Source organism: Myotis yumanensis, unplaced genomic scaffold, assembly GCF_028538775.1.
Source record: "Myotis yumanensis isolate MYYU_CA2020_CCGP unplaced genomic scaffold, mMyoYum1.0.hap1 SCAF_2, whole genome shotgun sequence".
Taxonomy (NCBI): domain Eukaryota; kingdom Metazoa; phylum Chordata; class Mammalia; order Chiroptera; family Vespertilionidae; genus Myotis; species Myotis yumanensis.
Genome location: NW_027223753.1, coordinates 141,707,422 through 141,731,698, shown reverse-complemented (window position 1 = coordinate 141,731,698; position 24,277 = coordinate 141,707,422). Strand labels below are relative to the sequence as shown.

At 39.4% G+C, this 24,277-nt stretch overlaps 1 pseudogene; it reads right to left on the bottom strand.

Annotated features, from left to right (window-relative positions):
• Window positions 1-11,580: 11,580 nt before the first annotated feature.
• Window positions 11,581-24,277, bottom strand: part of LOC139002612 (tigger transposable element-derived protein 1-like) — a 56,252-nt pseudogene continuing 43,555 nt past the window's right edge.

Sequence of the window (24,277 nt, the reverse complement as noted above, 5' to 3'; positions counted from 1 at the left end):
CATTAGTTTCCACTCTTTTTGACCAGCATGGAGTTTTGCCTCACTACTTTCAACTATGAATTTTGAAGCGTGAAAAAGAGAAAGTTTTGAACCTCAGATACGAATCCATCTGTATTCCTGGTTTTGCACCCCTGGCTGAAAATGAATCTAAAGTCAAGAATTTACACAAGAAAAAATCACTTTGGTGGTCATAATCCTATGTACACATTTGTAGGTAATCAATGCTATTGTCCTCAGCTCCATTAATTTTTAATACACTAAAATTATGGACTGAGTATTTCTCTACAATAAATAATCAATAAAATTAAGATAATTTTCAAAATAGGGGTCAAGTATAATGAACAAGGAATATAAACTATGCTTTTGACTTGAGTCTCAAGATTTACTGTGAAATGTGGGGAAATCATGGAATATTTTATTTGCAGCAGAGATGCTAAAAGTTTGTTTATTTGTAAAATACAGTGTGAAGACAATTTAACCATTTGACATCTAAGTATGTGTCAAATTCTGACCTCCAAATGACACTAGTAGAGAAATAACAAATATTTGAGATAAATGTAAGCTTTTCAAAATAAGAAGTAATAGAATAAAAAAGATATGAATTTGCCCTCCCAATAGTGAAAGATTAACTCCTTAAAATATTTTGTCAAACATTAAACTTAACTACTTTAATGTTACCCTCCTGAGACTGAACATAAAACCCACCATATTGAAACCAGCTTTATTTGAGACACAGAAATTTAGCATTTTAAAAATTATCGGAATAATGTATTCCTAAACACCAATGAGAAAAATATACTAACAAGAAAACTAGCCACAAATAAAGCAGCACTGATTTTAAAACTACATATATTATTCAAACCAAATTAGTCTGCAATGGGTTCATTCCTCTGCAAAGGAAGACATTTGTGAAATAGTAAAAACTTTAGTGTTAAAGATATTTAAGTTTAAAAGAAATCAGATTGTAATGCATTGGTAACCTCTATTTTCAGGATATTAACCTGAAAACCATATGCACAAATAGCCCATATTTTAGTCACAGAAGTACAAAAATTTCCTTAAAAAATTAAACTTGATAAATATTTATAGACTTTTACCTAGGATTCAAAGGATGTAAAAATTCATATATATGTACATATAAAAAGTAACTTGTGTTTTGTAATTTCATATGATAGAGGTTTATTTATTTAATTATTTCAAAATATGTTTTATTGATTTAAGAGAGAAGGAGAGGGAGAGAGAGAGAGAGAGAGAGAGAGACATTTATTTGAGAGAGAAAAATCCATTGGCTGCCTCCTGCATGCCCCCGTTGGGAATCAAGCCTGCAACCTAGTCACTTGCCTTGGCTGTGACTTGAACAAGCACATTTTGGCTACATGGGATGACATCGAACCAACTGAGACACATCCACCAGGGCAGATGTAGAGATTTATTTTTTTAAGTCTATTTAACTTAATGGTACAACTAAAAGATAACATGACATTTTTCACCAGCATTCAAAGAAACGATTAAGTCCTCGCAGGTTTTTCTCAGTGGTTGGAGCATTGGCCCTTGGACCAAAGGGTCAGGTTCTAGGCTAGGGCATGTACCTCGATTGCAGGCCCAATCCAGGGCCCCAGTAACCATGTATGCCGGAGACAGCAAATCGATGTGCCTCTCTCAGATTGATGCTTCTCTCTTTCTCCCATTTAACTCTCTCTCTAAAAGTAAAATAAAGTAAAATCAATGGAAAAAATATTGTCAAGTATTCCAAAAAAGAAACAGTTAAAAACATGGGGATATTTTGGGTTTTACTTTACTTACAAGCTAAATATTTAGCTGCCACATATTCATTACTGCTGGCAGAAGACACAAGTTCTCTGAGACAGGGACAACGGAGGTTATTTCTTGTGTCCCAGAAGCCAGAAGGATGGTGATATTCATATTTGCTCAAATGCAGATATTACACTTGCTGAAGGTTGCATTAGAGCTGAGTCAGCCCCTGAATCCCAGGTCCTTTTGTTAGTCATAGGGGCAGTTCATTGGAGATGATAAGGCTCTTGGTACACACACAATACCCTCAGAGCTCACTGTGGGCCAAGCTCTCAATAAATGGTTTTCATCTATTATCTGATGAAATTTTAAAAATAAGATAATAAATAAGAGCTATTGATATTTCCAGAGGAGATGATAGAAGTTAAGCAAATGGGGCTTACTTACCTTAAGCCCACAAATAAGGAATCCTAGATCCCTGGTTCTAGAGCTCATAGTTGTAATCACGCTGCTAAGCCCCTTTTCCATGATAAAGTTACGGCTAATCGGGGACTCTGAGAGACAATTGGTCAAATTTCTTCTGAAGAGCCTTAAAAATATAGATAATGATTACATGTAATCCCTCTAATTGGGATTACATGAGATTGACAAATTTTGCTATTTTATTTAATTATAATGAGAATGATGTTCAAAGATAGTTTATACATATTGCAATGAATGAATATGTAATATTTCCAAGCCTTTTTGTATCATAGTCGTTGCTTCTTGGACCAACAACATCACCAGGCAAGTTGTTAGCAAATTTCAGCAACACCACCCCCAAAGAATCACAAACTCTGAAAATGTGTACAAGCAACGTGTTTTAACAAGCCCTCCTGCTGATTGTGATACATGGTAAAGTTTAAGAATGACTTCTGGGGAAGATTTTAGCTGGCTTCCAAATCAGGGAAACAAAAAGCAGTTTGAAATGGGGAGGGGATATATTATGAAAATGGAATGAAACAATCTATAAAGAGTGGTTGCTATTAGTTCTCTTCCAACTACTTAAAAAATATTCAGATACCTACACATTTTCCTTCACTGGAAATTTAAAGACTCCTCTCATTTTTTTTTCTAAAAAAATTTAAACAGCACAAAAGAAAATTTCTACAAATGTGAATTAAAAATGGTCTTTAAATTGAAACAATCAATTTCTCACTTACCCCACAGTGAGGACCACCACTCAACAAATCCTGCTAATAGTCACAGAGATTCCAATTGGCTTTTTATGCTTCACTCTAAAATTTTGTACAAGCCAAACTATAAATTACAGGTAAATAATAAAGTCATTCATTTTCAGACATCCAAAGCTTCAAATATACTCTTTCTCAGAAAACTCAAGGAGGTTTTACTCCACTAAAACAAGGGAGTAGACCAAAGGAAGAGGAAGACCCAAAATCCATTGAGTAGACCTGCTAATAAGAGTAGAAAAAATACATTCCATAAGTATATTGGTGCAGAAGACTTAGCAAGTAAATATTACAGATTATTTCTAAAAGGGGGACAACTATAGCTGAAAAGTCTCCAAGGAAAAAATGGAACTGATAGGTTATCTAATGTAACTTGAAAGTGGCATTCAAACAAGTTTTATATTACTGTTGAATAATTGGACATCAAACTGGAAATGGGTGTGGGCGATGGCTCCAGACAACAACACTTCTTCTTTTCACAGTCCGATGTTTTCTGGGCACCTTTCTCCATTCAGGTCCTCTGGGATGGCCATCCCAGCTTGGGTGTAGACCCCATTGCTCTCAGTGGGAACCACCCACAGCTGAAATATCCCTCCAGAACTTCAGCTGCTGCCTATGGATCCCAGCAAGCTCTTTTGCACCTCTGTCCTACCAGTCTCTATGAGGTCTCCATTTTCCATCCTTGGTTTACAGGTTCTCTCCAGCTAGTCTTCAGTTGATTATTTAGTATAATTTTTTCTATATTTTAGTTGTAATTCCAGTTTTATCCTGGGAAAGTGTCAGTGTAGCTTCCATTTACTCCTCCACCATTTTGGAACTTGATGTTTGTCTGTTGACTATGATTATGGTTTTATGTTTCCAAAGAGAGTGTTTTGATTTCACAAAGTGGACTCTATGAATCTTTAATTCATTGTTCCTAGATTTATATTCGTACTTTGATTTCTGTGTTCCTAGGTTGAAAGTCAAATTATCTATATTATCTTGGAGCTACCATTTTTTAAATTCCTTTTATTTTTTTATTTTTTAAAGTCTTTATAATTGAAAAATATTTGCCTTTCAAAGCAAGTGATGGTCTGGGGTATTGATCCAATTTTATTTTTTATTTTCCAAATAGTTTTTTTTTTTCAGTTTCTCTCATTTCATTTACTTAAATGTTCATCATTTACTTAGTAATTGCTCAAGTCCCCACCATTGGTTTAACATTTTTATCATAGACTAAATTTTATACACAGTTAGGTCTAATTCTAGGTTTTTCTTAGTCCATTGTGGCTTGCTTTCTTGATCTCTATATCTCTTTAAATGCTGTAAGTCCGTCTTGAATATAAAAGCCCTGTAGTAGACTTTAATGCTTCATAGGATTATATTCCTTCTACTGCTGTTGGTCCCCCCGCCCCCCAGGGAACTCTTAACTCTTCTTCCTGTTACTTTTCATGTGTACTTTAGAATCAGCCTATCTTTTATAGAAAAAAATTAAAACAGAAATTTTTTTTGGTATTTAAATTGGATTGCCTTATATTTTTATCTTACAATTTAGAGAACTGATATTTTTTATGATACTATAGTCATTAGCATAGAGTATTTTTCCACTTGTTAAATTTACTCTTTAGACTGTCTTAAGATTATATACTGAAAGAATATATTTTTCTTGTCAGTATTAGATTTAGACATTATTGTATATGGACTTTTCCTATTATATCTTCTAGTGGGTATATTTCAGGTTTATATATAAAGGCAATTGATTATTATTTTTAAAGCTGTGATGATAGCAATACCACATGTGAAAAAATAGTTGAGATTTTTTTTCATTCGTTTTAAACCTTTAAAAAGTTCATTTTGTATTACCAGATATTTTTCCTTAAAGACATAATCAGGTACCTGGAAACATGTTGATCCTTTTGGTCTAAACTTTAAACTTCGTGGGTGGGATCAAAGCTAGATTTATTCTACGGTTCTATGGTTAAATTATTCCTTTCCCTCTATTTCGACAAGACAATTCTAGTATTTTAATCAATGTCCACTGGTTTATGAGTTTTTCCTCCTGGCTATTAGATACAGGCATTTTTAATGCGAAGTGACCATGGCATCAGAGAGAGGAGACTTATTCATGAACTCAACAACATGGATTACAGTACTCCTCAACAAGGTTGATTGGTTTAGTGAACTGCTAAATGCCCATCTTATGTACAGTGGAGACTAGTAATGCTGAAATGATTCTATTTTGCAGTGGGGAAGCTGTTCTTGTAACTGTTATCAGGTTGATTATATTGGATCAGGCACTGTTTCCTCTAGTCTTTCCGGGGTTTAATATTTTCCCTAGCCTTGACTATTTGTCATATGTATTCCTTTACTAGTACTCAGCTGAATATTTAAGAGGGACTCTCTCAGATCCCTAGGCAACACTCTGGGTAACTCTCTTATTTTTGCTCTGCCTTCCCAGTTCTTTGTTTCTTGGATGTCTTGGGCTCCCAACTTTGTCTTCACAACTTTGGAAATTCAGGAAGCTCTACCTGTGTGTTGGCCATGATATTTTCTCTACGTTGTAGGATGGAGCAGTAGTAGAACTTTAGGTTTCCTGTCTCTCTAGAATGACCATTTTTCACTACCTGATGCTTTGTGTGCTATTATTTCATATATTTTATCTGTAAAAATAAAATTGCATAATTATTGATGACACATTTTGCATAGATACAATAATTTATTATTTAATTTAAATACATAAATTGTTATTCTCTGCCAATTTTGAAAGATTCATCTACATATCCCTTCCTCTGATTAATTTATTACTAACCATTTAATCTTGTAATATTTAATTCCATGACCATATGGCAAAATTATTAGCCACTGTCCATATATATATACTATATATCTATCTGGCCCTTTATATATTCATACTAAGTGACAACAAAATTTATTGCTTGAAATTTTTCTGGGAGGATATTCTTTAGCATTATATTTGAGGACCATATCTGAAAGTGACTATATTATTTTGACAATCTATTTCTGATGGGTCCCAGAAGATTGGACAAATCCATCTCTGTCAGGCAAAATAATGGCCACCAAAGAAATCCACATGCTAATATCTGGAATCTTGGAACATTTTATTATGTTACATGGCAAGGGATTCTTAAGTGGAAGATAGAATTGTGTTTCCTAATCAGCTGACCATGAGGTGAATAAATTATCTTAGATTGGCTCAATCTACACTAATAAAAGAGAAACATGGTAATTGGCGTACGACCGCTACCCTTTTCATTGGCTAATCAGTGAGTATATGCAAATTAACTGTCAGCCAAGATGGCGGCCGGCAGCCAGGCAGCTGGAAATGAACATGAGGCTTGCTTGCTGCAGTGAAGGAGGACTCCAACGTTCCCCGCCTGCCTTGCTGGCCTCTAAGCTGGCAGTTTGAAACATTCTAACAAATATAGAAGCTAAACAAACGGCCGGGATCTCAGAGCTGGAGTTATACATTGTTTCGATTATAGAACGCTCAGCAGTGGAAGCCTCAGAGCTAGAGCCAGAGCTAAAGCTGGCCCAGAATAAAATAAAAAAAAGAGAAAAAAAAGGAGCGGTTGGGAGCTTCCGTCAACAACCACCAGTCTGAAAGCAGCCCTCAGCCCCTCACCCAGACTGGCCAGGCACCCCAGTGGGGACCCCCACCCTGAAGGGTGTGTGACCAGCTGCAAACAGCCATCATCCCCTCATCCAGGCTGGCCAGGCACCCCAGTGGGGACCCCCACCCTGATCCAGGACACCCTTCAGGGCAAACCAGCCGGCCCCCAGGACTCTATCCTATATAGTAAAAGGGTAATATGCCTCCCAGCACTGAGATCAGTGGCGCCGCGAGGCCTCCTGGCACCTGCGGCTCTGTGTGTGACAGGGTGCGGCCCCCCAACCTCCCTATCCGCCTTGCTCTGGTCATGACAGGGGAAGGTGCCCCAACCCCCTGATCAGCCCTGCTCTGTGCCTGATAGGGGGGAGCTCCCCAATCCCCTGATAGCCCTGCGGCTCTGTGTGTGACAGGGTGCGGTGCCCCAACCCCCCCACCCCCCCACAGGCCCTGCTCTGCATGTGTCAGGGTAGAGCCATAACCTCTCCATTGGCCCTGCCCTGAGTGTGACAGTGGAGGTGCCCCAACCCCCTGATCGGCCCTGCTCTGTGGGTGATAGAGGGTGGCGCCCCAACCCCCCTCCACGGGCCTTGCTCTGTGTGTGACAGGGTAGAGCCATAACCTTCCCATTGGCCCTGCCCTGAGTGTGACAGGGTGCAGCGCCCCAACCCCCTGATCTGCCCTGCTCTGTGTGTGACAGGGGTTGGTGCTCCAGCTCCCCTATTGGCCCTGCTCTGTGTGTGACAGGGGGGAGCTTCCCAACCCCGTTATGGACCCTGCTCAGTGTGTGACAGGGTACGGAGCCCCAACCCCCCTGATGGGCCCTGCTCTGTGAGTGACATGGGGCAGCGCCCCAACCCCCTGATTGGCCCTGCTCTGTGAGTGACAGGGGGCAGCGCCCCAACCCCCTGATCGGCCCTGCTCTGTGCGTCACAGGGGGTGGCGCCGCAACCTCCCCATCAACCCTGCCTTGAGTGTGACAGGGGGCAGTGCCCCAACCCTCCAATCGGCCCTACCCTGAGCATGACTGAGGGTGGCAGCGCAACCTCCCGATCTGCCCTGCTCTGTGCATGACCGGGTGGCGCCCCAACTCCCCAATCGGCCCTGCTTGAGCCTGACCAGGGACTGCACCTAGGGATTGGGCCTGCCCTCTGGCACCCGGGAGCAGGCCTAAGCCAGCAGGTCGTTATCTCCTGAGGGGTCCCAGACTGCGAGAGGGCACAGGCCAGGCTGAGGGACCCCCCCCCCCCCCAGCCGGAGTGCACAAATTTTTGTGCACCGGGCCTCTAGTGTAATAATAACAGTCTTTTTAAGAGAAAAAGTGAGACAGGAAGGTCAGAGAGTTTGAAGACACTATGCTGTTCTTCTGGCTTTGAATATGGAGCAAGGGTTTGTGAACAAAGGAATTTAGAAGATCTCCAGCACCTGGAAAAAGCAAAACTACACATTCTTGCCTAGTTCCTCCAGAAAGAATGCAGCCCTGCTGAACATCTTGATTTCTAGGCCAGTAATAACCATTTGGCAGGCCGGCGGATTGCTGCTGCCATGCCCAGTCGCCCCGGGTCAGGTTGCACACAGGACGCCCGCCACCCGGAGTCGCAGATAGCAGGGGATGATGGCTGTTTGCAGCTGCTCACACCCCCTTCAGGGTGGGGGTCCCCACTGGGGTGCCTGGCCAGTCTGGGTGAGGGGCTGAGGCCTGTTTTCAGGCTGGCGGGTGACTGAAGCTCCAAACCTCTCCTTTTTTTTTTTTTTTTTTTTTTTATTCTTGGATTTATTTACCTTCTATGGCTGTCACTGGAACTCAGAGCCGGCTTTCTCTCTGAGGCTCGGCTCCAGCTCTGAGACCTCGGTTGCTGAAAGCAGGTATCTGGTTTGTTTGGGTTCTATAATCAAAACACTGTTTCAACTACAGCTCTGAGGCCCCCCTGGCTGAAAGCAGGTTTCTGTTTTTTTTTTAGCTTCTATAATTGCAACAATGTTTCTTAAACTGAAAGCTCAGAGGCTGGCAGCTGCAGGTGGGGAAGGTTGGCTTTCTCCATTACTGAAGCAAGCAAGTCTGCTGTTCGCTTCAAGCTGCCTGGCTGCTGGCCACTATCTTGGTTGGCAGTTAATTTGCATATCTCGCTGATTAGCCAATGGGAAGCATGTCGGAGCTACGGTTAATTACCATGTTTCTCTATTATTATATAGGATTAGGTGTTCATCATGTAAAATCTCATACCCATCTGAAACCATTCATAGTTATTAGAATATTATTGAATACATTCCCTATTCTGTGCTTTCCACTCCTATAATTACACTATAACTACTAATTTGTACTTCTAAATCCCTACCTCTTTTTCACCATTTCCCCCACCCCCTTCTAATCTGGTAACCACAAAAATGTATTCTGTATCTATGAATTTATTTCTGTTCTGCTTGTTTGATATTTTTGATTTTTATGTTCAATTATTGATAGGTATGGATTTATTGCCATTTTATTGTTCATATTTTTTTAATCAATTTTTCTTCTTAAAGAAAACCCTTTAATAGTTCATGTAATACTGGTTTGGTAGTGATGAAATCCTTTTTAGCTTTTTTTTTTTTTTTTGCTGGGAAGCTCTTTATGTGACCTTCAATTCTAAATAATAGCTTTGCTGGGTAATTTTGGTTGTAGGTCCTTGCTTTTCATCACTTTGAATATTTCTTGCCACTTTCTTCTGGCATGCAAAGTTTCTGTTGAAAAATCAGCTGCCAATCATATGGGCACTCCCTTGTAGGTAACTAACTGCTTTTCTCTTGCTTCTTTTAAGATTTTCCTTTTAATTTAACCTTTGTCGTTTTAATTATGACTTGTCTTGGTGCGGGGCTCTTTGAGTTAATCTTATTTGGGATATCTGTGCTTCCTGGACTTGCATGGCTATTTCTTTCATCAGCTAAGGGACGTTTTCTGTCATTATTTTTATAAATAGGTTTTCAATTTCTTGCTCTCTCTCCTCCATTGAGAATCCCCACAATTCAGATGTTGATACACTTGAAATTGTTCCAGAGACTCCTTACACTATCTTCATATTTTCATTTTTATTTCTTTTTGTTGTGCAATTGGGTGTTTTTTGCTTCCTTATATTCCAAATCACTGATTTGATTCTCCGCATCCTCTACTCTATTGTTAATTCTCAGTAAATTATTCTTCACTTCAGTTAGTGAATCCTTAATTTCTGACTGGTTCTTTTTTATGTTGTTAATGCTTCACTAAGTTCCATGAAGTTTTCACTAAGTTCCTTGAAATGCTTCTTCAGTTCCGTGAACATCCTTATGACTATGGTTTTGAACTATGAATCTGGTAGTTTTCTTGTTGCTGTTTCACTTAGTTCTTTTTCTGAAGATTTCTCCTGTGTTTTTATTTTTATTGTTGTTATTTTATTTGTAACATGTTTCTTTGTCTCTGCATTTTGGCTGCTTTTCTGTGTTTGTTTCTATATATTAGGTAGATCTGCTATGTCTGCTAGACTTAATAAAGTGGCCTTGTGTAATAAGTGTCCTGTAGGGACCAATGGCTCAACCTCCCCAGTCACCTGAACTGAGCACTCCAGGTGTACCCATGTATGAGCTGTGTGTACTGTTCTATTGTAGTTGAACCTTTATTGATGTTGGCATCATAGGGAGGGATTGACCCCTAGGTTGCAAGGATAAGAGACAATAGCAGAAAAGCTACTTGACAGGATCCAACCCTATTGAGCAGAATTTACTTCAGTGGGGCTTTGGTGCTCACTAAGTCTGCCCCTTAAATGTGTTGTTCCTGGAGGTGATATAGTTGCAATCTTTGCGTGGTCTAAAGCTGACCACCGGTGCACTGACTCTGGGGTTTCTCAGAAGGTACAAAGTCAGGTAATGCCGTGCCCTGCCTGGGCCCACCCAGCACAAGCTACAGAGCAATCTGCAGATGGCTGCTACTTATGTTGGGCTTGGAGGTTCCCAAGAGAGGCCAAACCAAGGTGGGTTACCACTAATACCAGTCCTGGGGACACTTATTGAGAGGTACAGAGCACACTGAGGGCGGCTTCTGTTTGTTTGAGAGATTTTAAGAAAGTCTGATTCACGAGGCAAGAGAGGCCAGTTGTATGGAAAAGCCACTGATAATGGCTTGGATGAACCTGCAAGTAGTGGGGAGAGGGTCAGGTCTCAGGGTACTACCTGGGTGGGGAAAGAAGTATCAGCAAGGTTGATGAAAATTCAGATATGGTGCCTGCCTATTGGCTTTGTTTCAGGAGGGTTCAGTTAAGAAACAATGGCCTCTGCCAGCACATCTGTCTGGGATAAAACTGCCTCTCCAGCTCTCCCCCTGATTCCAGACAAGTTAGTTCCTTCCTGAATGTCTCTGGTTCCTTTCAAGTTGCTGCTCCAGTGCTGGAGTTCAGAGGCAGGGAATCTGAGTAAGTTCATGTGAGGGACTGGGACTCCAGCAGATTCCATGTCACTCAGCCATAATTCCTGAATATTTTTAGAACCCAAAGATATGGGTACTTCTCTTCCAGGCACTGCTACTCTGGGCTGGGGAATCTGGTGTGGGGCTGGGACCCCTGGCTCCTCAGATAAAGCTTCCACAGCCAAGATACCCCTTCAGATTTTAAACTGCCACAGGTGTGTGTGGGGCCAGCCAGTTCTGAGATTCTGCCCCACATCTCTACCTCTCCTACCAGTCTCCATGGATTCTTCTTTAATTCTCTAGTTGTAGGACTTCCACTTAGCCAGATTTCAGGCCATTCTGAAAGATGAATATGCTAAGTTTAGCTGTAATTTTGATGTGGTTGTGGGAAGAGGCAAATAACACATTTACCTACACCCGTGGTGGGCAAACTTTGACTTGCGAGCCACATGCGGCTCTTTGGCCCCTTGAGTGTGGCTCTTCCTAAGCCTTAGGAGTACCCTAATTAAGTTAATAACAATGTACCTACCTATATAGTTTAAGTTTAAAAAATTTGGCTCTCAAAAGAAATTTCAATTGTTGTACTATTGATATTTGGCTCTGTTGACTAATGAGTTTGCCAACCACTGACCTACACTGTCATCTTGATGGAAATCAACATTTTCTTGAACAGTGCTGTATAAGTGAAATCACCAGATCCTAAGCTGATCAGAATAACTCAACATTTTCCTCCCTAACCAGTCCCCTCTCCACCTTTCCAGAGCCTTCTCAGTAGCAGTGCCATTAGAAGCCTTCCTAAGGCTATTTCCAAATTTTGGCATCTTCCAGAGTATAATGTTTTGAGTTACAATGCTGTGCTAGTTCAGTTTCTAAGAGATATAAGGTTTCTACCTTATAAAGTAATAATACCTGTGATTTTATATGTAAGGATTATAGAAATATTTAAACTTTAAAACATATTTCACAAAAATATCCACCAGTGACTTATATATAAGTTGTTTAGATGTGGATTGTGACTCTTCTAAGTTAGCAATATTATTAGTAGCAAATGGTTTACAAAGTATGTATGTGTTCCTACAAGGTGTATTTTCTGGAATTATTTGTAAGGCTGGACCTTGTCAAGTGCCATATCTTGCTTTCTTTCATTAATCACAGTAGGCGGTCAATGCTAAATATCAAAACTCACCCCTTAGAAAATACACAGATATAATCATAATAAATATAAAATTTGCTTCTAAGTGTTAGTCTTCATTATTCCAACTAAAGACTTATAAGATCTTCAATATCATAATTTATGGCCCAATATTTGGATATTTTGTAGTTTGGACTCTAAAGCTTCTTACAAGGCATGACTGCTCTTTTGGGTTCTTAAACTGCCTTCAGGGCAGACAGCCTCTGGTGCTGTGCATGCTGTTTGATAAGACATACTCCTTGTGCTATTGATAAATAACACTCTTAGTGTTATTTGTCACAATAACTTTTTGATCACAAGGTCTTTGTGTTGCAAGCCTGGATAAAAACTAGGATTAATCATATATAAGTCATTCTTATCTCACAACCCACTTGCTGACCACTAAGTCAGCTGAATATTGAAGGTCCTGTTGCCCCCTTCAGTCAGAAAGTAAATAGAGTATGTTTGTGATCTGGTCTCCTCTAACAACCTATCTCTTTACTAATCAGCTCCTTGCAAAGTTTTCCTTTAAAAGCCCACTCTATTTCCCCACCTGTGTGCATGCTTTTGGTTCATGCCAAGAGCTTTTTTTCCCCTGATTTGCAAACTATATCTAATTAAACTCTCTTTTAATTTCTCAGAAAGATCTTCTGGAATTTTTATTAACACAACCTAAAAAAGAAATGGTTGCAATCATTGCCTATCTACTTTTTTAATCTTTATTGTTGAAAGCATTTCAGATGTCCCCTTCTTTCCCCCATTGATCCCCTCCCCCTTGCTGTGCCCCCACCCAGGCATTCACTGCACTATTGTCTGTGTCCATGAGTTATGCATATGTGCATATAAATTATTTTGTTGATCTCTTCCCACTCCACCCCTCCTTCCCTCTGAGATTTGTCAGAGTCATTGCCTATCTTTGGTTTAGGAGTTTCATACATACCTTCTTATAGTCCACCATTAGGTTCATATGTAACTATTGTTTATTAAGCTCTCCACATTATAATTGGGGCCCATATGTTATTTTTCTTAGAAAAAGTATCTTTCTTTGTGTCCTATAAAAAAAAAAGTCAACTAGGATTGAAGAATGTTGGCATTGAGTGCATCTTAATTGTAAGTTATTCTAATAGCCTGCTCTTAGCATTAATTCCCTCAATACATTCTCTAAAACTTACCCCCATGCCGGAAGCCGGTCCATCCTTGCTGCTTGACACAGTCGAACGGTATCATCCATATCAGCCGACCCAGAGGGCACAACTGACTCCTCCTAGGATGTCGACACCACCCTCAAGCATGGCCCTGATGGACCCGTTGATCCAGCCGGTCAACGCGCTGACGCTTTGGGAAGCCCGTCACCAGCAACGCCACCACTAGCCAGATCAATGAGGACAACCAAACCGCCGACTTGGGCACAGCTGAAATCCTTGACTGAAGAGGCCAGCAACCTTCTATAGGAACAAGGCTCCGTGTGCATTCCATCCACTATGTTTATAGCTATGCTCACTGTCATTGCTTGCCAGTCTTCTTCTTAGTCTTAAACAACCCAATCCGAGAGGTGGCTGCTGATTTACATGCGCTATCATTTAAAAAATAAAAATGGGGGAATTTGCCGGAAGCTGGTCCATCCTTGCTGCTTGACACAGTCACTGCAGGGAAGAAACATCTGCACAGCATATGTTTCAAGGGACCTGGCGTATAGGGCACATTTTTCTTAATATGTTTTCTCCCCCCTTTTTAGCACTATGTGTTTTAACCAGGGCCACCTCCCCGAGAAAGGTTGTTTCCCCAGGTGGGGATGTTTCCCTGGAGTTGGGGATTGACAGGACTGGGGAGGGGAATGAATCAGTAAAACCCCCTAGTGTTACAGAAATACCATGTACACCATGTACTACTTATGAAGAACTTGGACTAAGACTGTTGGCAATAAATTTGGGACTTGTTGGGCCCACATCCCCAGGGGTCTTCCCACCAGGGAAAGCACCAAAGCCTATACCCCTGGAGACCCACTGACACAGGGCAGTCCCAGGGAAGGCAAGGAGGACATAACCTTTACTGGGTAGGATAATCTTCTTCAGTCACTTCCTTGTAGCTTATCAGTAGAGCAGTAGAATAGTGACCTTGGAATAGCCCTTATAATGGAACACAGAGATTAACCTAGACAAGATTAAAATCGAAAGAACTAGATAGAGACAGGATTTTTGGCAAAGGTCAGATAAGAAACTATGGACATGAAACCAGGACTGTTGAAGGCCAAGGGAGGACCCAAAACATACCATTATGTCATGCTTATAAATACAGTTGTAACAGGACAATAAAGGAGAAAAAGAGAGAACCTGGCTATGCTGATCAACTGAATGCTGTCTCCGTGTCATTCCTTCTTTGCCAACTCAGTCCACACCTTTGGGAACCTCTGGACCTGCTGGGGGTGGATCTCAACACCCCCATGTAGTGGAGACTGCGAAGAAAGACGTGTTGTTCATCTCTTGCTTCATATTTTCAGTAACAAGGAGTTCCTTACTATATTTTTAATATTTTATTCACATTGTACTTAAAACACACACACACACACACATCAAAAACTGTAATCCTTTCATTTTCCCTTGGGTGACTTAATCCCAATTTTTATATTAGAGTAAGATAAAATTTGCTGTTTCCTTAGAGCAGCTGATACTTGAAAAGAGAATGTTTATTTTGATGTAAAAGGCAATTTCCAGTTCTTACCATCATTACTTAAGTGACAATTTCTAGACCAGCCATTTTTATCAAAATTCTGTGAATGAATTGTGGTTAGGTCATTTGAAAGTGACTAGCTGAGTACTGAGTCCAGGAATGTAGATATTGAATTTGAGAAGGAAAAGATATGTTCTAATTGCTCATGACTACTGAGCAGTCCACACTTAAATAATTTTGAGTGTGGTCAGTATGTGTTGAGCATAGATAATACTGGACTGGCAAGAAAAGTGGTTTAACTCAAACTGCCAAAAATAGAATAATCAGGAGAGGAGTAGAAATCACAACTGTGGAGGAAGACCAGTGACTCAAGCCAGTTTAAAGCATTAGGTTAAAATACTGCAGGGGAGAAAAAATACAAAATCTCAAATCAGAAAGTCTCTGAAGTCAATCTTCTCAAACTCTGCTGCTGCTTCATTAATTAAGTCTATATAATACTAGAGGCCTGGTGCATGAATTTGTGCACAGGTGGGGTCTGGCAGGTCCACCCCAATGGGGGCCCATCGGGCCGGGCCAGCAGGGGGGAAGGGCCACAGGTGGTTGGCTGGCCAACCCCACCCCTGATCAGGGTGTTGGGGACTTATTGGGGACAGGGCAGGCCCCCAGGGGAAGGGGGGGCAATCGGGTCCTGAATCAGGCTGTTTGGCTGCTGCAGTGCACATCATAGCCACTGGTCATTCCGGTCGCTCTGTCATTCCGCCATTCCAGTTGCTGGGCTTTTATATATATAGATTCTAAATCATTGTTGTTATTTCAACTATCTTCACAGCCTCTTCAACAGGAATAGAGTTCATCTCAAAAAACCCTTCAAAAGAAGCAATTCTTCAGCCATTAAAGTTTTATCATGAGATTGCAGCAATTCAGTTAGATATTTAGGCTCCAGTTCTGATTCTATTTCTCTTGCTATTTCCACCACAGCTGTATTTACGTCCCCCACTGAAGTCCTGAACCTTCAAGTCATCTATGAGGTTTGGAATAAACTTCTTCCTAATTCCTATTAATTTTGATATATTTTTTAAAATCTCTTCCCATAAATCACAAATGTTTTTAATGGAATATAGAATGGTGAATCCTTTCCAGAAGGTTTTCAGTGTACTTTGCCCAGATCCATCAGAGTACTCACTACATGTGGCAGCTGTAGCCTTACAAAATGTATTTTTTAAATAATAAGACTTTAAAATAAAAATTACTCCTTAATCCATGGGCTACACAATGGACTTTGTGTTAGCAGGCATGAAAATAATATTAATCTCCTTGTACATCTCCATCAGAGTTCTTGGGTGACCAGGTGCATTATCAATGAGCAGCAATATTTTGAAATTAATCTTTTTTCTAAATAGTAGGTTTCTATAGTGGGTTTAAAATATATAGTGAACCATGATGTAAACAGATATCAAGTTTCTAGCTATGAAACTCTTAGACGGCATCTCCTTCCAATATAAGGCTGTTTCATCTACATTGACGATCTGTTGTTTAGTGTAGACACCTTCATTAATTACCTTATGTAGCTCTGAATAATGTGTCACAGCTTCTACATCAGTTGCTGCTTCACCTTGTACTTTTATGTTATGAAGATGGCTTCTTTCCTTAAGCTTCATGAACTGACCTCTGCTAGCTTCAATGTATTCTTCTGCAGCTTGCTCACTTCTCTGAGCTTTCATAAAATTAGGGTTTGCTCTGGATTAGAGTTTGGTTTAAGGAAATGTTGCAGCAAGTTTGATCTCCTCTTCAGACTATTAAAACTTTCTCCAAATCAGCAGTAAGGCTGTTTTGCTTTCTTATCATTCATGTGGTCACAGAGTAGTATTTTTGATTTCCTTCAAGAGCATTTTCTTTGTGTTCACACCTTGGTACTTTGGTAGAAGAGGCCTAACTTTTGGTCTATCTTGGTTTTTGACATGCCTTCCTCACTAAAATTAATCATTTTTAGCTTTTGATTTAAAATGATAGATATTCAAGTCTTCCTTTTACTTCAACAATTAGTGTTTCTAATAGGGTTATTAATAGACCAAATTTCAATATTGTTGTGTCTCAGGAAATAGGGAAGCCCAAGGTGAAGATGAGAGATGGAGAAATAGTCAGTTAGTGGACTCATCAGAACATGTAACAATTATCAATTAAGTTCACTGTCATAAGGGCATGATTCACGGTACCTCAAAACAATTATAATAGTAACATCAAAGATCACTGATCACAGATCACCAAAACAAATATATTAATAATGAAAAATTTAAAAGATTATGAGAATTACCAAAATGTGACTCAGATGCATGGAGTGAGCAAACACTATAGGAAAGTAGTGCTGATAAATTTGCCGAGTTGCCACAAACCTTTAACTTTCTTAAAAATACAATATCTGCAAAGTACAATAAAGCAAAGTGAAATAAAAAAGGTATGGCTGTCAATATTAAAATCATTATTTGGAAGAAAAAATGTATTCTCAGAGAATTAATTAAATTTCTCAAGTTTATAAGTGATGAAGGCAAGACTAACATTAAAGTGTATGTGATCCAAAACCTATGGTTAAGTTACTTTGAAATGACAAAATTTCTGAAATCGTTCCCTATTAAATTCTTAAATACAGCCCCAGAAAATGCAAGGCACTGTATTAACAATATAAAATATTGGAAGGTTCATATATTGGAACTTCCTAGAAACTCTTTAAATTTTATTATTTTCTTCTTCTAGTTGTCTCCTCCTGTGTTGACAACTGTATGCCATAAATGATCACAAAAATTTTATTATAAATTAGAATTTGAAATTTTTAAATTATGTATAAAAGTGAATTAGGCTATTTCAGTTTTATTCAATGTACTAGAGGCCAAGTGCACTAAATTAAAGTATGGGGGGTGTCCCTCAACCCAGCCTGCACCTTCTCCTATCTGGGACCCCTTCGGGGATGTCCAATTGCCTCTCGCAATCCAGGACCACTGGTTCCTAACCACTCACCTGCCTGCTTGCCTGGTTGCCCCTAATCGCTTCTGCCTGCCAGCCTGATCTCCCCTAACCACTCCCCTGCCAGCCTGATTGACACCTAACTGCTCCTCTGCTGGCCTGATTGCCCCCAGCTGCCCTCCCCTACCAGCCTGGTTGCCCCCAATTGCCCTCCCCTGCTGACCTGATTGCCCCTAGCTTCCTGCCAGCCTAATCTCGCCCCTAACTGCTTCTGCCTTGGCCCCACCACCATGGCTTTGTTCGAAAGGAAGTTGGACATCCAGATGATGGCTGGTCGATCTGGTCTAATTAGCATATCACCTTTTAATTAGTATAGATAGATTATATAGGATAGGATTGCTTATATGGGGTGGGGAAGGCCTTTTTCAGCAGGAGGAGTTGCTCTTGGTAGACAAAAATACATAACCCCTATATGTGGACTGATAGCCAGCCATATGCACTATATTGCCAAACCAGTTATTAAAAAGTTGAACCACTTTCTTACACCTTACACCAAACAGTTGTTGATCTTAAAACCAATCCTCAGCCCCCACCTTAGGTTCTCCCTTCATAGTTCACCCAGTTTAGGTTCTGATTGTTTGATTTCTATGCCAGTCAGCATCAAAAGCTCCGTCTCCTAGGCAGCCATTGGCTCCTCTGGGAAATCCAGAATGGCCCAACCTTCACATCAGTGCCAGCCCTTCAGTCACACCCCCAGTCCACTACTGGTTGTATCTCTGGCTGTTCTGAGATGCGGGACCTCAGGTCTGTGCTGGTGGCAATTTTGAATTCTCATCCTTGACCTAACCTTCTTACAGTGTGTGCTCTGTGAAGGCAAGCATTTGTCTTGTTCATTCTTAGTTCACTCATAGAATTTACCTGTGTCTATGCATCTATGCTAGCACCACATGGTGACTGGTCAAGCAGTCATTTCGGTCATCACCTTCACTGCTTTATATATATATATATATATATATATATATATATATATATATATATGGAGAGAGAGAGAGAGAGAGAGAGAGAGAGAGAGAGAGAGGGAGAGAGAGAGAGATTTGGTACATTCATAAAATAATGCTAAGGGAAACTTTATACAATTCAAGAAGAATAATGTTCATACATAAATTAATATTATCTCATGTGACCAATATAGTATTTTAGATCTCTCAGAGTTAGAAGAGAAAGATTAATTTTAATTTTAAATCAGAGAATAAGGAAAAGTTTAAGCAGGAAATGATATCAAATTTAAATAAAAAAGGAATGCAGTTAAAATATAAAGTTTAAAAAAAAGATGATACCTCATTTTTTAAGGTTTGATATTCAACAGTCTTTGACTATCTAAAAACATGACTAAAATCCACAATAAAACCAAACATTTCCTTTTATCAATAAAATAATGGACAAAAGTTTTTGTGGTTGTCTCTTAGATGAGAGCTTCAAAAAGAAGTTTGCACATAATTCTACAAAGACAAGTATCTCTTTTTCCTGAACAAGCAAGACACATTGAAGGGGCAAATTAGCAGGAGCAGAAAGAAAAAGTTTTAAATCAGTTGCAATAATTGAAAACCTACTTCCTGAACTGAAGTGAGAAAATAAATATCTGTTGAAACACAAAAGAACTTTGTAAGACACATCCAGTTATTATAGGGCAAACACTTCTAGATTCCTCCACAGCCTCTGAGGATAAATAGGTACAATATATTACAAAAGGAAATGTGCTTATATTAATGTTGCTGTGTCATTAGAAAAAGTTTCTGATTACAATAACAGAAACAAAAATGTAATACTTTTAAGACGGCAGCATTTGTTTTCCTATCAAGAATAGCTAAGTAGAAAATTTAACAAATAAACAAATACCTCCTGACCTAAACTTGACCTTTAAAAAGACAAGCCTCAGCAAGAAATGTACTTGAAAAATGAAACAATATGCAAAATATCAGTGAGTAAGAGAATAAGTCTAATGAGATGCAGCAGTTCATTCTGAGTAATAAATCAGGATTGGTCACAATTAATATTTTACTATTAATTTTCTTACTAGTTTTCTTTTTAAAACGAAAAAAAAGTTCACATTTTCCTACTTAGATTTTTTTCTATTACTTTAATTTGGTCTCTTTTTTAATAAATCAGTTTCCTTTGTAGTCACTGTTTCACTCCGCCTTCCCTCCTCCAGTTCGTCCATAGCTATAACTGAGAATAAAGAACTCTATCGTTTCTGTGATCAGCTCTTCTGTCAGGCAAGCTGATACAATAAATCTCTCAAAAGACAAATTTGTCAGTTACTGAAATAGCATTAGAATTCTATACTCAGCGACACTATGAAAACACAAAGAGCTTAAGGGAAAAGTTAAATTTTAAAGTCACCAGTATGGGAAATGCATTAGGAAGAATCAGGTCAGAGAAGCAAAAACTCAATTATGATCCCCCAAATTGAGATGGCAAAAATCTCAACTGACCCAAATTTCTTGGCTCCTTCCACTAGCTACGTTTATATTTAAAATGAGTTCAAACTAGAGCTGTGCTGGCAGCCTAACACCTGCTCACTCTTTCCCCCTAGGGTGGCTGAAGTAATTATCCACCTCTACCTTCACCAGCTTGGAATCTGTGAAATGTTGGTCATGTAGAGTCAATCATTCCCATGTTCTGAGGTGCCAAATGATCATCTGGTAGTCAGAACTGCAACACTGCTGGCAGGCGAACTTATTAGTTTCTTTCATTTTTGAGTCCAGCCATGCCCAAATTTTTGCTGCCTAATTTGCATTTGTTTTCTATAGTATGTACACACTCTATGAAAAGAATAATTTTTCTAAACTGTACTTTCTAAACAGAATCTTTAAAAACAATTTTTACACATGATTACATTTTAGAAATATTCTCAGTTAGAGTTTTGAATCTAATCATGACTTCCACAGTACCAACGTATGCTGCATGGGAGAGAATATTGCTTCTTTTTAAAGCACATGTAGACATACAAGAGATTATGCCAACTCCATGGAACATTTATCAGATTAACCATGGCAGACTTTAATTTATAGTTCAGACCTCAGCCATAAATCTATCCTACCTGGGTAAAATCATGAATCCAGGGACCAGCCATGTTATGATATCACTGTATATTATTGTGAGCAAAAAGTTATCGAAGCTTTGTTTCCTCTGACACTCTAAACATCAGGAAAAATCCCCATATTTTCCTGTCCCATTCCATATTCTGGACTGGTGAATTAGAATCATTTCTCATCGGAGGACATTGTGTTGCTTGTATTGACAATGCAAACAAATCTTTAGATCTTCCCCTGAGAAAGAGGACATGGTGGACCCAACAGCCTAGAACATAGCTGTGCATGAATAAGGACAAAATGATAGAAACCTCAAGTTGAAGAGTTTAAAGTTCATATTATGTCACCTGAAACATTTTTTGTAATAGACATAGTAATTATATAATGCTGGTCTGAAAAGAAATGTGCACTTAGATATGTGAGGGAAGACATGTATTCTTTTTTTTAATTCTTTATTAGTTAAGGTATTACAAATGTGTCCTTATCCCCCCCAGGAGAGACATGTATTCTGACAAAAGAAGAAATACATGAATGAGTACAAGTCAGCCATGCATTTTTAGTTTACACTCGTAACTAGTTTGAAGTCCAAGCCTTTAACCAAAGGACCTATATTATATCAGTTAACTTTTCATTATTAAGTTTATTCAAGCTACTGGTACACCACTGTGTCCATCCCCAGACAGTCTAATTAAGAACAGATATACTGCATCCATCCCCAGATAGTGTAGTTAAGAACAGATATAGAAATGTTGACAATATAGAGGGGAACAAATTCACCCACAGGAGAATATCCAACATGTGCCCAACATTATGCTAAGGACTTTATTATAATTCAATTTAAAAATTCTCTAAATTTAATATAACTTTATGTAACTAACAAACTAAGGCCAAAAACAAGAAATTGACCTCAAGTTTACATATCTAATTTAGTAAAAGGCACTATGTATGTATGTAGGAAAATGTGAAAATGGGTAAAATTACACAGGGAGAGTTATATATGAAGAGAACCAAATAGTAGAGAACTAGGCCTCTAATACACAATTGTTAAATTGAACATTGTACCTCTTTTTCCTATATCCATTGGCATTAATATTTTCCCTTTGAAATAATCTCTACTAATAAAAGGGTAATATGCTAATTAGACAGAACATCTTCCAGACGACCTTCTGGACAAAGCCATGGTGGCGGGGCTGAGGTAGAGGCAGTTAGGGGCAATCAGGTTGGCAGGGGAGAGCAGTTAGGGGATCAGGCAGGCAGGCAGAGGCAGTTAGGGGCTATAAGGCAGACAGGGGAGCAGTTAGGGGCATCAGGAAGGCATGCAGAATGATTAAGGGTGATCAGGCAGGCAGGCAGGTGAGCAGTTAGGATCGGGCCTAAAGCGGCAGTTAGACATCCCCCGAGGGTTCCCGGATTGTAGAGGGTGCAGGCCAGGCTGAGGGACATCCCCCGTGCACAAATTTTTGTGCACCAGGCCTTTAGTGTATATATATATATATATATATATATATATGATAAAAATGGGATTTACATAATAAAGGGGTAAATTCTCTAAGAACACAAAGCAATTCTTTACATGTATGTTCCTAATAACAGAGTGTCAAACTATGTGAGGTAAAAATTGATAGAACTGCAAGGAGAAATAGATAAATCCATTATCATAGTTGGAGACTTCAACACTCCTTTCTCAGAAATGGACATATCCAACAGGCATAAGATCAGAAAGGGCATAGTTAAACTCAACAATACTATTAATCAACTGGATGTAGTGGATAACTATAGACTACAATATCTAACAACAGAAGAATACATGTTTATCTCAAGCTCACATGGGATATTCAACAAGGTAGACCTCATTCTGGCAATAAAACACACCCTAACAAATTTAAAGGAGCAGCTCTCATACATTGTCTGCTCTCAGACCAGTATGGAATGAAACTAGAAATCAATAACAGAAAGATACCTGGAAAGTCCCTAAATACATTGAGATTAAACAATGCACTTCTAAGTCACATGCAGTTTACACACACACACACACACATAGACACAGACACAGACACACCCACACACACAAATTCTCAAGAGAAATTAAAACTCTTTTGAAGTAAATGAAAATGAAAACATAACATCAAAATTGGTGGGATACAGCAAAAGGAATATTTAGAGGAAAATTTATAATATTGAATGCATATGTTAAAAAAAGATTTAACTGAAATAAATTATCTAAATTTTCACCTTAAGAAACTAGAAAAAAACACACAAATTAAATCCAAAGTAAGCAAAACAAAAGAATAAGAATTAGAACAGAAATAAATGAAACTGAAAATAAGAAATTAAAACAAAATCAATTAAGCCAAAAGCTGGCTCTTTAAAATGATCAATAAAATTAATCACCTTATACTTAGACTAATTCAGAAGACAGAAATTACTATTATCAAAAGTAAAAAAAAGGGGGCATCCACAGAAATTAAATTCTACATAAATCAAAGTATTAATAAATGAATGGTATGAACATCTCTATGCCTACAAACTTGATAACATAGATGAAATGGAACAATTCCTTGAAAGACAGAATATCCAAAAATCACACAAGAAAAAATAGGCAATCTGAATAGGCTTATATTCATTAAAGAAATTTAAACAGTCTTATCTAATAAAGAGGAAATATGCTAATTGACCATCATGCCATCACAAAGATAGCGGCGTCCACAGCCAATAAGAAGGGGGTATGCTAATTGACTGCCCCACCCTCAAAAATGGCGGCATCCACAGCCAATAAGAAGGAGGTATGCTAATTGACTGCCCCACCCTCAAATATGGCGGCACCCACAGCCATAAGATGGCGGTACCCAGTGCCCTCAGCCCCGCTGGGGCAGCAGTCGTGCACCTGCCTCCAGAATCCCCCAGGCCCCTGAGCCCCCCAGGCACCCAGAGCTGGCCTGAGGTGCAGGCAAGCCTCAGATGGCGGCTGCCCAGCCACCCAGGGCTGCCTGAGGCTTAGGTAACCAGGACCAGCCGAGGCTTGTGCTGCTGGCAGTGGCAGCAGCAGAGGTGTGACGGGGCATGGCCTTCCCCTGATCTCTGGGTCGCCTCCCGCCCCTGAGGGCTCCTAGACTGTGAGAGGGGGCAGGCCGGGCTGAGGGACCCCCCTCCAGTGCATGAATTTTCATGCACCGGGCCTCTAGTAATTAATAACCTTCCAAAACAGAAAGCATCAGGGCCAGGTGGGTTCACTGGTGAATTCTCCCAAACATTTAAGGAATAAGTTATGCCAATTCTCTTTTAGAGAATAGAGGCAGGGAGCATACTTTTAACTAATTCTATGAGGTTAGTATTAACCTAGTAACAAACCAGACATTATGAGAAGAAACCTGACAAGAAAAGAAACCCACAGACCAC